The 16,437-nt window shown below is 36.3% G+C and overlaps 1 pseudogene; it reads right to left on the bottom strand.

Moving 5' to 3' along the window:
• Nucleotides 1–11,059: 11,059 nt before the first annotated feature.
• LOC117099376 lies at nucleotides 11,060–11,609 on the bottom strand (annotated as a pseudogene).
• Between the last annotated feature and the right edge of the window lie 4,828 nt (nucleotides 11,610–16,437).

Below are 16,437 nucleotides of genomic sequence, written 5' to 3'. Positions count from 1 at the left end.
AAATGATAAACACATAAAAGATAATGGCAAATGAAATACAAAGTACTTTTAATTACTTGTCAAGCTCCTACCTAAAATGCCAATGAAAATGATTACAACAATCTGTGGTGTGGCAGATACTTTAACTTAAATGCTAAAATTTGAAATGCACCAGACTAGAGGGATTCTCCTTTCTCTTAAGTTAAAACCCAAACATGCACTTCTGGAAATTTATCAAAGACAAAAAAGTACATATTATGAACTGAATGCTTGTATCGACCTCAAAGTTCACATGTTGAAAATTCTACCCCTCAAGGTGATGGTTTTAGGAGGTACAACTTTTGGGAGGTGTTTAGGTCACTAAAGTAGAGCCTTCAGGAATGGGATTCATTTTCTCATAAAATAGGCCATGAAAGCATATTCATTGTTCTACCATGTGAGGACATGGCAAGAAGGCACTAGAAAGTGGACCCTCACCTGACACTGAATCTGCTGAAAACTTGATCATGGACTTTGCAGCCCCCAAAACTGTGGGGGGCTTGTTTCCATTGTTTATAAGTTACCCAGTTTATAGTATTTTGTTATAGCAGCCTGAATAGACTAAGATAGTGCATGAATGTGTACCAGCCAGCTTAAGAAAAATAATATAGGACTTTCACAGGAGACTTGTGGCATTTTACACATCTTGATGGACACATGAGGGAAGAAAGACTAGCCTCTTTTAAATAACATTTAAATAATCAGTCACCCTTCTCTTTATTAAATATGACTGGATCCCTTTCTTAGAATATGACACATCATATCAACAATTCTTGATAAACTAGAGATTTAATTAATTATTGAAAAACAAATTTATTTTCCTTTCTATAGGCTTTCAAGTTTGGATATGAAAAGCAAAAATTAATGAAAATAATGACATTCCCAAATGGGATTTACAGAATTCACAAACTATCAGTAACCTTTATTAAATAATCAGATACAAACCAAGTAGTTATTTAATTTTGGATATGGTAGAACAGTTAATCCAAATGTGATTAGATCATCATATCTCAAATATATGTTCCATGAAATGTAATCAAGAATTCTGAAATTTTACTTAATTCTATTTCTAGAAATATCCAACTAATTAATGTTTTAGAGACACCATCTCACTCTCTTACCCATGCTGTAGTGCCGTGGTGCTGTAGCTCCCTGCAGCCTTGAACTCTGGGGCTCAAGCAATCCTCCCACCTCAGACCCCTGAGTAGCTGGGATTACAGGTGTCTTAATTGCTAACATGATAGTATTAAGCAGTGGGGCCATTGGAGGGTGATTAAGTTATGAGAGCACAGCCTTCATGAATGGGATTAGTCAACTTAAAAAAGAGGTGCAAGAGAGTTGTTTGCCCCTTCTGCCATGTGAGAACACAGTAAGAGGCACCATGTATGAAGCATAGTGTGAGCCTTCACCACATAGCTAATCTACTCAACTTGACAGTGAACTTCACAGCCTCCAAAACTGTGAGAAATAAATTTCTATAATTTATAAATTATCCAGTCTAAAGCATTTTGTTATATCAGCCAGGATGAACTAAGATTATATTTATATGTATATACAATGTATACATGTGCATATATAAACATATGTACATACAATGTATACATGTATATATATAAATGCACATGCACATACATATGGAAACAATATTCTTTATATATGTCTAGGAAAATCTCTTGGAGAACTGAAAAACAAACACACACACACACATACATCATGCTTACGGACAGTAGAATGTTTTAAGAAAGAGCTATGATGTCTAGTTTGGAAGCAAATGAGAAGATCCTATTCTTATTTAAGAGATATAAAAATAACTAAATAGATAAAAATGACTGAATTAGTAGAGAATGCCATGGGCTGATTGTTAAGAGACATGCTTGAATGTTTGAAATCTCCACAAACTTTTGTTTATTTAATGTAAGCAGTTAGCTTTCTGATTCTCATATTCCACATATCCACAAATAAGACTCAAAACTTTATTCTGTATTATCAAAACACAAAATAAATGTAGATGGAATTTAAAAGCCAAAGATGCTACAAAGATTTTGACTACATGATGACATCAAAAAGACAAGTCGATGTTGAATAAGACAAAGAACAAAATGTGATGTAACAGATACTGTCAATACTCTACCAAGCTCTCCGTGGATCCTTTATGGAGGTCCTGTGTGCTCTGCTCTGTCTTTTGAGTGATTCGTTTCTAACAGTGAGCACCTGTGATTTACTTTGAGGATGACTGTTGCATTATCACAGCACTTGCTTGGAAGGTGCAGATACTCAAAAGTATTAGACAGTCTTTATCTGCCTGTGATTGTTCTTAGCCAATGACTCTCTGTTGTAGGAGTTTCAACGCCTAGCTCCTTGGCCACAAGTACACAAATTCCGATAATAAGTTACAAAAGAGCTTTCCCCAGGGACTTCCCTCAAGCATTCTTCCTTGAAATCGCTCAATTGCTTTGCATCCTCTTCTGCTCTGTCCTAATCTCCTATTACCTTACTAGATTGTTCTGGAAAGTCACTCATGAGGACATAGTTATCTCAGAGTCTTCTGGGAAACTCAAAATAAGATAGATGATGATTCCTCCTATTATGTATCACTTTATGGTTTTCTTTATTATTTTACTTTATCTTCAATTCATCTTGTGAGGTGTTTATTTCAAAAATGGAAACGGTGAACCTCTAAAGGTTAAGTAATTAACCTGATATCATACAACAATTCAAGTGCAAAGTAAAAACTTAAACTTGAACCTTTCTCAGAATGTTAGAACACATATATTTTTTCAGTGACATCTATCCAAGTGTATGTTATTACAGAACACTTTCGTTTGCAAGATAGTTCCCCTTGTTTGATGGGAAAAATCTTGGCTTAATATCAAACACCATGGAGATATAAGATAAAAACAATAATTTTAGGGAAAGATAAGTTTATTTTACTTGCCTATAATATCTAAATATGTAAGATCCTGTGAAATAAAGTTTTTAACAAATTGTTTTATTTGTTACCAATAGTAAGCGTCACTTTGAATGACCCTAAAATAAAAGAAAAACATGGATAAATTACATTTCTGCAAGAGACAAAAAAAGTCCTGTTTAACTATCTATCACTCTATCCAATCTGATGGACACTTAAAATATCACCCCTAGTGATTTCATTTGAAAGAAAATGACTTGAACATTTTAATCTTTTATAAGTTTATAAGTAATAAACTGAAAAGCTAAAGTCATTGGTTAAATAAACGGACTACTTGGTTACCAAAACAAATGTGAACATAGACTTTTTTTCTTAATTTCTGAATATTGATGTAAACTGACTGCCTACCGTTAAAAAAACTCACCAGTTGTGCTTACCCAGCTGTTTTCCTGAAGTATAAGTGAGAGGCAGACGATCTTAGTTTTTGATCATTTTTTGTTTTGCTAAGAACTCTTGAATTCTACAGAATATCGATAGTAAAAGGAATATGGTCCCTGTGTCAGTTGTTTAAACTCTACAGTAATAAGAAATATACAACCTTTTAAAAAAATGTGCAGGGCACAGTGGCTAATGCCTGTAATCCCAGCACTTTGGGAGGTGGAGGCAGGAGGATCACCTGAGGTCAGGAGTTAGAGGCCAGCTTGGCCAACATGGTGAAACCCTGTCTCTACTAAAAATACAAAAAAATTAGCTGGGCGTGGTGGCGGGTGCCTGTAATCCCAGTACTTGGGAGGCTGAGGCAGGAGAATCGCTTGAACTCGGGATGTGGAGGTTTCAGTGAGCCGAGGTCACACCATTGCAAGCCAGCCTGGGCAACAAGAGCAAAACTCTGTCTAAAAAAGAAAAGAAAAAAACAAAACAAATGCATTGACGACTCTACCTTTAGTCAAGATAGAATAACTGGTACTGGACTGAGTCTCTTAAAGCAAAAATAGAGAACTGGACAAAATGTATGAAATGTCTTCAGACATTGGACAGAATTCTGATCTCTGAGAAAAAGAGAAACCCAAGGGAGTTAAATGATTGCTCCAGTTTTCTACCGAAAGTCATTTCCCTAGCTGTAGCATAAAAGAGGCACAGTTTAGTAGTCTTATTGAGATGGACACACAGGAATGAATTTGTAGAAGCTAAAGTGGCTGACATATGTAGGGCAAATTATCAAAGTGAAGAGTACTCAAGAATTTGCGTAGAGTCTCCCTCAGTCTATTGCTGAATATCAGTCTCTAAATGTGCAGGATTAGAATGTAGGAGATTGGGCAAGGAACAATCATTGGTGATAGAACAACTACTTATGAGTCAAGCAACTCCCGGAGTTCACAAACATTTGGGAAGCACCCAAGTTCTGGTTACACAAAAAGGAGGAAGCATTATGAGTACCTGGAGCATTCTTTAAGAACCCAGAAAGCCCAAAACTTTAGAGTAGAAATGAACTACCCTGAATTAAAGTTGTGTGGTGGGAAAATATTGGCTTTATATCAAACACCATAGATATATAAGACGAACACAATTTTAGAGAAATATAAGTTTATTTTACTTGTCTATGATACTTGGAGACAGAAGACCCTGTGAAACATGTAGACATGCTAGCAAAACTTAAAACCAGTAAATTGCCTACTTTCTTAAAAAATCCACATTGGTTAAAGAAAAACAACAAAATCCAGCATGAATCAGTCAGTAGCAACAAAGCAAGCAATATTAGAGATGATAAGATTAGTAAATGAGGTCTCAAAGCACACATTATAAATATAACTATCTGCAAGGACTTAAAGGAAACATAAATACAATGAAAGGTAAAAACAAAAAAATTTAAAGACCAAGGGGGAAATATCTAAAGTTGATAAACATATGTAAAATGAAAAAATCACAAGGTAAGCTTAAAAAATTTGGATATTATATTAAAAAATTGAAGATATTTCAGTTGAAACCAAACAAAATAAAATGCAAAGAGAAAAATGACTGAAATAAATTAACAGACCCTCAGTAAACTCTGGGGCAACATTGAGAAATGTAACAAAAGTGTAATTGGAGTACTAGAAGGAAATGGAAGAAAATGGAAAAGAAGCATTAAAAATGGCTTAAAATTTCTGAATGTTGTAAAAATATATGAAACCATGTATCCATGTAGACCAACAGAGCTGAAGGAGGAGAAACACAAATAAAACCATAACAATGGACATAATGATTAAGTTGCTGAGTGCTAATTATATATATAAAAAACTTAAATAATCAAGACGGATAGCTGAAGCTTTATGGGCTTATAGTATCAGAGGACAGAGTTTGAGATAACCTGGCTTCTCTAGAAGCATGGGAATCACAGAGAAGGGGAGCACCTCTGAATAGGTGTTTTAAAAATCAAACTTTTGGCCAATCATCAAATAATTCAGGTCCACGTGAGGATCTTAGAGATTGGGGGAAAATAAGGAGTAGTTGGAAGCTACATGAACAGAGTAGAGACATCATCAAGTGCAATAATGGCGGAGACAAAATTTGCAGTTTAAGTTTTGTGATATTAACTCTATTAAAACAAAAGTAACAAAAAACCTCAGAAGAAGGTGAAAGAATTCAGAGGCACCATGATTTATTTTATATAATGTCCAGTTTAGTTTTCAACCCAAAGTATTAGACACAAAAAGATTCGGGACAGTGTGACACATTTCCATGAAAATAAGAATTCAGTCAATAAAAAAAACGAGTGTGATTGAGATCAGAGATTAGATTGATGCAACAAATAACTACAAAAATTACTAAAAATATGTAAAGAAAAATATGGTTTTGTATCAGTGTGTAAACATATAAGTATTCTAAGAATTACAGCTAACTTAATAAAAAATTTACAGCTAAAAAGTAAGTGGTCAAAATTACTGAATGAGTTTGTGAACACATTGTGTCTATCAGAACAAAAGGATTTGTGAACTTGAGTAAAAATTAGTAACATTTTCATTATTGGAATAATAGGGAAAAATATATATTTTCAAACTTTATTTTAAGTTCAAGAGTACAAGTGCAGGTTTGCTACATAGGGAAACTTGTGTCATGAGGGTTTGTTGCACAGAATATTTCATCACTCAGGTATTAAGCCTAGTACGCATTAGTTATTTTTCCTGATCCTCTACATACACTCACCCTTCAGCCTCCAAAAGGCCCCAGTGTCTGTTGCTCTCCTCTATATATCCTTATGTCTCATCGTTTAGCTCCCACTTAGGAGTGAGAACATGTGGTAGTTAGTGTTCTGTTTCTGTGTTAGTTTGCTAAGGATAATGGCCTCCAGCTCCATCTATATCCCTGTAAAGGACATAATCTCATTTTTTATTATGGCTGCGTAGTATTCCATGGTGTATATGTACTACATTTTCTTTTATCCAGTCTATCATTGATGGCCATTGACAGATGGCCAGTCTGTCATTGATGGCCAAAGATTTCATGTCTTTGCTATTGTGAATAGTGCTGCACTAAACATACGTTTGCATGTGTCTTTATAATAGAGAGATTTATATTCCTTTGGGCATATGCCCAGTAATAGGATTGTGGGGTCAAGTGGAGAAAATATTAAAGAAAAATCTTAGTAGAAATAATAGATAAATATATTCCAGTTGTGTTTGAAAAACATTAACATGCAAGTTCAAGAAGCTCGACAAACATCAAACAGGATAAACTGTAAGAAAATACCTTTGCATCAAGTCAAAGCCAAAACACTAAAGTCTGAAGATAAAGAGAAAACCTGGAATAATCTGAAAAATATATATATATTCCTTATAAGGAACAACACTATGATTAATAGCCAATATTAATAATTATGAAGATCAGAGAACATTGGAATAACACATTTAAAGCAATGAAATAAGGAGTCAAAAATTTACATACATAAAAACCATCCTTTAAAAAGCAAGGTAAAATAAAGTATTTTCAAATGAACAAAACTGACATGACCAGCTGTCGGCAGATATTCCCTACCGTAAATTAAAGAAAAATCTTATGTCTGAAGGGAAATGTTAACAGATAGCAACTCAGATGTACAGGAGGAAATGAAAAGCAATAGAAATAGTAAATATGTGAATAAATACAAACACATACAAATATACATATACATAGAGTTCTTCTATAAATTTATGGAAGAAAAGTGCCTTACTATTTAAAGCAAACTACAACTTCTTTGTTTTCATGAAGTTTTAAAATTTAATATATGTGATGATAGTTATAAGCATTGGGGTTGGCATGGATGCATATTGTTTACAGTCCTCTTTATTTTATCCAAAATAATTCATTATTAACTCTAAATATATTGGGATAACTTAAAGATGCATATCATCACTCTTAGAACAACCACGGAAACATTATACAATGAGATGCAGCTCAATGAACAATTGGAAAATATTAGAAATACCATTTACAATAGCATTACAAACCATAAAAATTGAAATAAATGTAATTAAAAATGCTTTACACAAAAATTTAAAAAATAGTGATGACAGAAATCAAGTAAGACCACATAAATGAAGAGATATACTACATATACTACTGGAAGGTGTAATATTTTAAATACAGCAGTTCTCTTGGAAGTGTCTATAGATTTAGGACAATTTTAATAAAAATATCAGTGTATGTTTTTGTTGACATTAATAACAATTAAAAAATATATAGAATTCAAATCACTTAGGCTATCCAAGACAATTTTGGAAAAGAACTATCTTGGGAGACTCAAACTGTTTTTGTGTCTTACTATAAAACTCCATTAATCAATGCAGCTTGATACTGGAAAGCAATATATTCCAGAAATATATCTAAATTTATATTTGTAGACCAAGAGCTTTGACTAAGTTACCAAACAATTCAATGGGAAAAATATTTTTAACAAATTGCACAAGAGTAACTGGACATGCATATGGGTAAAATGAATTTTGATAGCTACCTCACATAATATGCAAACAATACTTCATGACATCATGGACCTACATGTAAAATATAAAACTATATAGGAAGTAGCAGAAAAGCAAATAGGAGATCATCTTTAAAAATTTTATGTGAAAGCCATCTTCTAAAATGGCTCCCAATAATTCCCATCTTCTGGTATTCATAACCTTAGGTTACCTGTTCTTGAGAGTGGATTGAATCAAGTGACTGACTTTGAATAAATAGAATACTACCACGTCCAAGATTAGATTACAAAGGAGTATAACATTCTGTTTTGCTTGTCTTGCTTGTGACATCTGCTGAAACAAACAGCTATGTTTTGAGAGGCCACAGACTGAGGCCCTCAGTCCACCAGACCATGAGGAGCTGAGTCCTGCTAATATCCACATGCCTGAGCTTGGATGTGAATCCTTCCTTAGCTGACCCTTGAAATGATGGCAGCACCATCAGACCCCTGGAAGGCAGCCTTGTTAAACAACAACAGCAACAACAAGAATTGAGCTGTGCTAAGGGTCTCTGACCCTAAGAAAATTTGTATAATAAATACTTCCTGTTAGTTATAATAAATTCATTTTAATAAATGTAAACTGTGGCTTTTTAAAGATGATAAGCTTCGGTGCAGTCACATAGTAATAGATAACTAATACACTTGGAATGAACAATTTTAGGCAGAACATAGAACACACAAACTATAAAAGAAAACAAAAGTATAGACTTCATTGAAATTTAAAAATTCTGTTTCTCAAGAAACTACTAAGAAAATGAATAGACAAACCACAAACCGCCAGGAATTGAAACTACAATGAGACGCCCTGCCATTCACTGTTATTATTTTAAAACTTAAAGACAACATCAAATACAAAAGGTGGAATAACTTGACTCTCATGTATGCTTTTGGGAATAAAATCATACGTTACGAATACATTAGAAAATGATTTAGGCTGGGTGTGGTGGCTCACACCTGTTATCCCAGCATTTTGGGAGGCCAAGGCCAAGGCAGGCAGAACACTTGAGGTCTGGAGTTCGAGACCAGCCTGGCCAAAATGGTAAAACCCTGTCTCTACTAAAAATACAAAAATTAGCTGGGTGTGATGGTATACCTGTAATTCCAGCTACTTGTGAGGCTGAGGCACAAGAATTGCTTGAACTCAGGAGGTGCAAGTTACAGTGAGCTGAGATCGTGCCATTGCACTTCAGCCTGGGTGATGGAGTAAGACTCTGTCTCAAAACAAAACAAAGAAACAGAAAAAAACAGACATGTAACCTATATGCACCAATTTTACTATAGTCAGCAATGTTTTCCCCCAAATTTATGTTCATCTGGAACCTGAGACTGCTACCAAATTTAAAAATAGAATATTTGCAGATGTTTTTAGTTAAAGATCTTTAAATGAAAGGACTCTGGATTTAGAATTGGCTCTAAATTCATTGATTGGTGTCTTTATGAGGGAAAGGAAAGGTAAGATTTGGAAATAAAGACATCAAAAAGAAGGCCACTTGAAGATGGAAGCCAGCATTGGAGTCATACAGCACAATCCGAGAAACGTCAAGGATTGATGGGAGCTCCCAGAAGCTATGAAAAGGCAAGGAAGCGTTCTTCCCCAGAAACTTCAGAGGAAAGTTGCTCTGCCAACAAGTGATCTCAGACTTCTGGCCACTGAAAAAGAATAAATTTCCATTGTTTTAAGCTATGAAGTGTGTGGTAATTTGTTATAGCAACCCTAGAAAACTAATACATACTCCTAGGCATTTACCCAAGAGAAAGGAAAATATATATCCACAAACAGACTTGAATACAAATGTTCATAATGGTTTTATTCAAAACTGTGAGGCATCTATATGCTCCTTGACAACAGAATGGATACATAAATTGTGGTATATTTATATGATGGAATACAAATCAGTATATTTAAAAACTTACAAACAAACAAACAAATAGAAAATCTTCATTACAAATACATGCAACAACACGAGGAAACCTCTAAACATATGTTGAGTGAAAATAAAACCAGTCACATAAGAATATCTTTTGTATGCTTTTATTTATATGAAGCACTAGAATAGGCAATCAGAGCTTTGGTTGCCTCAGCAAGAGTGGGAGGCATAATTAATGGGAAATGACATAAAGGAAATTTATGGAGAGATGGGAATGTTCTACACTTTGATAAGAGTGTGGATTATGCTAGTAAAACATTTATGATTTGTGCATTTCTCTATGGAAAAATTATATATAAATTACATTGAAAATACTTCAGTTAAAAAGCAAAAAATATTTTGTAGCACAAAAATAGATAATACAAGACAGTGTATGCTGGAACATAAGACTGGGAGCCAGAATGCAAACATTATTTTAGGCAATATATGATGTGCTTTTTTTTTTTTTTTTCTTTCCAACTGAATTAGTCTCCTTTTATTCTCTTGGTAATCTCTTCCAGTTAACTAATTCCATTGTTGGTGATGATATGTGTAAAGCTCCACTTCAGATGTTGGCACTGCTATGAACATGGTCTTTCCCTTTATTGCAACTCACAATCAAAACCTTTGATTCTTTTGTATATTCCAGTCCCAGAAGTAGTTTCCACTGTAGAAGTTAATTGATGAGTCTTATTCTTTCTAGTAGTAGCTTACAACCAGGCTCTAGCTTCTCCAGGAACACTACAGGATGAATTTAGTTTAAATATATATTAAACTAAAAGGCATTCTCTCAACCAGGTTAAAATGCATTTTACTTTTAGACAACCTACATGACTTGTTTTTCTTCTTTTTTGAGACGGGGTCTCACTCTGTTGCCAGGCTGGAGTTCTATCTCGGCTCACTGAAACCTTCACCTCCTGAGTTCAAGCAATTCTCCTGCCTCAGCCTCCTGAGTAGCTGGGACTACAGATTCACACTAATTTTTGTATTTTTAGTAGAGATGCGGTTTCACCATGTTGGCCAGGATGGTCTCCATCTCTTGACCTTGTGATCCACCCGCCTCGATCTCCCAAAGTGTTGGGATTACAGGTGTGAGTCACTGCCCCCAGCCAACATGTTTTTCTTAAAAACAATGCCTCCACTCTGAACGAATTATGGTCAAAATAAATGAAGAGCTCAAGATGACATCAGTCCCATTTGTCTTAAGTCCTGGTGTTGTGTGGATGACAATTAGAAGCCAGTATGATGACAGGTGATAGATCCAAACTAATTGCCACATTTGTTAACATTTTTCAACTTCCAAATCATCCCTAAAGAAAATCATATGTGGGGTCACACCATCCTCATGGTAGTCCAGTAGAGCAATCATGCCATCTGAATTCATGTTTTCACCAATACAGAACTGGTAGTTTTTGAAATTAACAGGGATGTGCTTGATTTGTTCTGCAGCCCCTGTCATAAAAAGTTTTACTCTTTCTGGTCTCTATTCTTCAAGTTTGCCTTTGATTGATTTCATGTAATCTTTGATGTACTTCTTGTAGGCTTCTTTCATGAAACTTGTTTTCTGCAGGTGATGGTTCATGACAATATCGACAGCAGTGATTACTGTGCTTTTGGTACCTTTGCCCTAGGGGCCTTCAGCAGAGACATTCCCACCAATGAGCGAGTCATCAATGTTACCTTCTATCTTACTGACCATTTTCCCCACCACCTCCCAGCACTGCCCGTCCGCAATCTCACGGATCTTATAGACGTAGGAGAACATCTCATGGTGGCTGATGAGGTCCGGGTAGATAATCATGATGATGGCTGAAGGGAGACTACAGCAGCACTAGCTTAGCAGGAGCCGGAAGCTCCAAGGGAGCATGGCGAGTGGGTGGAAAAGCATGATGTGCTTTTAGAGCAGTGGGTTTGCATCCAGAACTTGACTTGAATCCCACTCTAATGTTTCATATCTGTGTGAACTTATGCATGGTACATAAACGCTGAACCTCATTTTTTCTTATTTGTAAATGGAGGTATTTATACCTACATTGCACATACACAGTAGGACGTACTGAAATAAAATAGCGCATATAAAGTGCTCAGTGATTTGTAGACATGATACAGTAAATCTTCACTTCAGTGGTTCTCAGATTTCCCATGACTAATGGAGTACTGCTAGTGATTATCAAAGTTGATTTTCACCAATACCTGCATAATGAAGATGTTGAGTGAACAGGGCTTGGATAGAAAATAAGAAAACAAATGGACAATGCAGGTATGGAAAGGAAAGCAGAAATAATATTTTTTAACACAAATAGTACCCAACTCAATTTTCTTTGGGAGTGTATCTGGAATATACAGACAAAGGATTATAAGTAATTATTCTCTCAAGCAATATTTATTGAACACATCCTATGTTTCATAAACTATTCTAGGTACTGGGGACTACAACAGTAAGTCCGTTGGAAAAAGTTCCAGCCAACATAGAGCTTATATGCTAGTGGTGGTAGAGAGAGGCTATATATAGATATACCCAAAAAAGGTATTTAAAAAGCAGGTAATAGAAAGTCCTGAGTTACTAATAAAAGAGGTACTGAGTTAAAGTGAGACAGAAGATGTAAAATAAGTTGAGTTTTTTGGTGACGTCTTCTATAAGGAGATGACATTTAGGCACAGACCTTTACAAAATAGTCAACTATGTGATGATTTTTATATTAGAGTAATCCTAGGGGCTGTAACTAACAAGTGCTAAAATATTAGTGGCTTAGTGTATTAGTCAGGGCTCTCTAGAGGGACAGAACTAATAGGACAGATATATATATGTATATCATATTTTATTAAGGAGTATTAAACTCACACAATCATGAGGTCCCACAATAGGCCATCTGCAAGCTGAGGAGCAAGGAAGCCAGTTCGAGTCTCAAAGCTGAAAACTTGAATTCTGGTGTTCGAGGGCAGGAAGCATCCAGCACCAGAGAAAGATGTGGTCTGGGAGGCTTAGCCAGTCTAGCCTTTTCACGTTTTTCTGCCTGCTTTATATTCTCTGGCAGCTGATTTAGATGGTATCCTCCCAGATTAAGGGTGGTTCTGCCTTTCCCACTGACTCAAATGTTAATCTCCTTTGCCACAACCTTCACAGACACACCCAGGATCAATACTTTGCATCCTTCAATCCAATCAAATTGACACTCAGTACTAACCATCACACTTAGTAAAATAGAAACACATTTTTTTTTTTTTTTTCTGTTTTTTAGGTGGAGTCTTACTCTGTTGCCAGGCTGGAGAGCAGTGGCGTGATCTCGGCTCACTGCAACCTCCACCTCTCGGGTTCAAGAGATCCTCAGCCTCCTGAGTAGCTGGGACTATAGGCATGCACCACCACGCCCAGCTAATTTTTGTATTTTTAGTAGAGGGGGTTTCACCATGTTGGCCAGATGGTCTCGATCTCTTGACCTCGTGATCCGCCCACCTTGGCCTCCCAAAGTGCTGGGATTACAAGCATGAGCCATCATGCCCGGCTAGAAATGCATTTCTGTCTTGTGTAATAGTTCAATACAGTTTTTATTATGCTTACCTTTCTTCCATGTGTTAAGGAATCCAGGCTCCTTCTATTTTTTAATAACCCTCCCTTCAGGCCTCAGAATTTTCAATTCCAAAAAGTTAAAGCTATCAAAAAGCACATTTGCTTCTTAAATTCCTAGGCCAAAACTACACATATCACTCTGCTCATATTTTATTGGCAATAACTCATCATTTGGCTAACCTGGATGCCTTGGGAACTGGATAGCATAGTCTCTGATTGGATAGCCACATCTTACTTGAATTCCATGCAATGAAAAGAAAGCATGGAATTTGGATAGACAGTAAGCTGTCTTCTGAGAGTCTATTCTTTTAGCCAACAAAGACCTGCAACAAATACTCTCCCTTGTTATATTCATGCTAAACTAAAAGATATTCTGATGAGGCTGGGTGTAGTGGTTCACGCCTGTAATCCCCGAGCTTTGGGAGGCTGACACAGGAGGATCACTGGAGGCCAGGATTTTGAGACCAGCCTGGACTCTGTGTCTACAAAAAAATAAAAAAATAAAAAATAAAATAAAATAAAATAAAAAAAAAAAAAGAAAAGAAAAGAAAAGAAAAAAAAAAAGAAAACTACTTATTTGTAATAGAACCCACCTGTAGTCCCAGCTACTCAGGAGGCTGAGGTGGGAAAATTGCTCGAGCCCAGGAGTTTGAGGTTGCAGTGAGCCATTGTTGTGCCACTCACTCCAGCCTGAACAATAGAGCAACACTCTGTCTCAAAACAAGCAAAGATACCCTGATTACATGCATTCCTTTCTGTCTAATCAAGATATGACTCGTGAAGCTCGGCGCAGTGGCTCATGCCTGTAATCCCAGCACTTTGGGAGGCCGAGTCAGGCAGATTATCTGAAGTCAGGAGTTCGAGACCAGCCTGGCCAACATGGCAAAACCCCATCTCTAGTAAAAATACAAAAATTAGCTAGACATGGTGGTGCATGCCTGTAGCCCCAGCTACTTGGGAAGCTGAGGCAGGAGAATCGCTTGAACCTGGGAGCTGGAGGTTGCAGTGAGCTGAGATCATGCCACCGCACTCTAGCCTGGGCAACAGAACAAGACTCCATCTCAAAAAAGAAAAAGAAAAAAATATATGACTCTTAATGACTAGGAATCTATGAAGTAAATGGCAGGTAATCTGTCCCTCCTCATCACCACCACACACACACATATAGAATGGACATATAATTATGAAACAAGGACAGAAAGACCATGATAAAAATCACCTTTCAAGAAAGAGGAATAGAAAACACACAGTAGCCAGCCATAGCAATAATAAAATCCTGCCAGTCAGATATTCTGAAAAGATTTTTGATCAGTCAAGGAGTGGAATTACTTGACTTGATTCTGGTTGTGTTCTCTTGGGAGTATCTTTTTTTGTCTGTTGTTCCTATTGCTCCAGCTCCACCAAGGAGGGTAGAGGTGAGTTTTTTGAACGTTGTGCTCCGTGTCCATAACTGAGTGAATATTTGAAGAGGTATATTTTCCTAGGAGGGTGTGCAGCTTTCCCTTTTAAATTTATTGTATTTGTATCTTTTATTTTAAGTTCAAGGTACATGTGCAGGATGTGCAGGTTTTTTACATAGGTAAACATGTGCCATGGTGGTTTGCTGCACAGATCATTTTGTCACACAATTATTAAGCACAGCATCCAGTAGCCATTCTTCCTAATCCTCTTCCACCTCCCATCCCCTGCCTTCTGACAGTCCTCAGTGTATGTTGTTTCCCCACCATGTGTCCGTGCATTCTCATCATTTAGCTCCTACTTATAAGTGAGAACATGAAATATTTGCTTTTCTATTCCTGGGTTAGTTTGCTAAGGATAATGGCCTCCAGCTCCATCCATGTCCCTACAAAGGACATGATATTCCATGGTGTATATGTCCCATGTTTTCTTTATCCAGTCTATCATTGATGAGCATTTAGGTTGATTCCATGTCTTTACTGTTGTGAATAATGCAGCAATGAACATATCTGTGCATATGTCCTTAAAATAGATTGATTTATATTCCTTTGGGTATATCCCCAGTAATGAGATTGCTGGGTCGAATGGTATTTCTGTCTTTAGGTCTTTGAGGAATTGACACACTGTATTCTATAATGATTAAACTAATTTATACTCTCACCAACAGTGTAAAAGCATTCCTTTTTTTCTCCACAATCTTGCCAGCATCTGCTATTTTTTGACTTTTTAATAATAGCCATTCTGACTGGTGTGAGATGATATCTCATTGTAGTTTTGATTTGCATTTCTGTGATGATCAGTGATGCTGAGCTTTTTTTTAATGTGTGTTTGTTTGCTTCATGTACGTCTTCTTTTGGGAAGTGTCTGTTCATTTCATAGCCAGATCTTGTTCATAAAATGTTGAGGATTCAAAAGATTAAAGTTGTAGCCTTTCAAAGCCAGGATTGCAGTTTTTATAAAGATATAATTTCCTGAAAAACAGAGTAGGGTACTCATCCATTTGCTTCTAAAGAGGCAGGATGGTGTGTTGGTTAAGAGCATAAACCCTGATGTGGTTCAGCTGTGTCTCCACTCAAACTGCACCTTGAATTGTAATAATCTCCACCTGTCAAGGGCAGGGCCAGGTGGAGATAATTGAATCATAGGGTCAGTTTCTCCCATACTGTTCTCGTGGTAATGAATAACTCTCAGGAGACCTGATGGATTTATAAATGGGAGTTCTATTGCACAAATTCTCTTGCCTGTGCCATGTAAGACATGACTTTGCTCATTGTTCACCTTCTGCCATGATTGTGAAGCCTCTCCAGCCATGTGGAACTGTGAGTCAATGAAACCTCTTTCGTTTATAAATTACTCAGTCTTGGGTATGTCTTTATTAGCAGTGTGAGAATGGACTAACACAGGCCCTTTAGCTATATCCACTTAATAAAATCCTCACTCTTCAACTTCATGGCTGTGTTTTAGTTTGAGTTCCCAGTTAAGTAGACACTGAAATAAGGACTTGAGTGTAAGTAATTTATTTGGAAAGTATCACCAGAAAGACAAGTAGAGAAATAGGGAAGAGAGACAGTGAAGTGAAGACAGTCAATAATTGCAAGGTTCT

The sequence above is a fragment of the Trachypithecus francoisi genome, unplaced genomic scaffold (assembly GCF_009764315.1).
Source record: "Trachypithecus francoisi isolate TF-2019V2 unplaced genomic scaffold, Tfra_2.0 Lachesis_group16, whole genome shotgun sequence".
Lineage (NCBI taxonomy): Eukaryota > Metazoa > Chordata > Mammalia > Primates > Cercopithecidae > Trachypithecus > Trachypithecus francoisi.
This window is presented reverse-complemented; position numbering and strand designations above follow the sequence as displayed.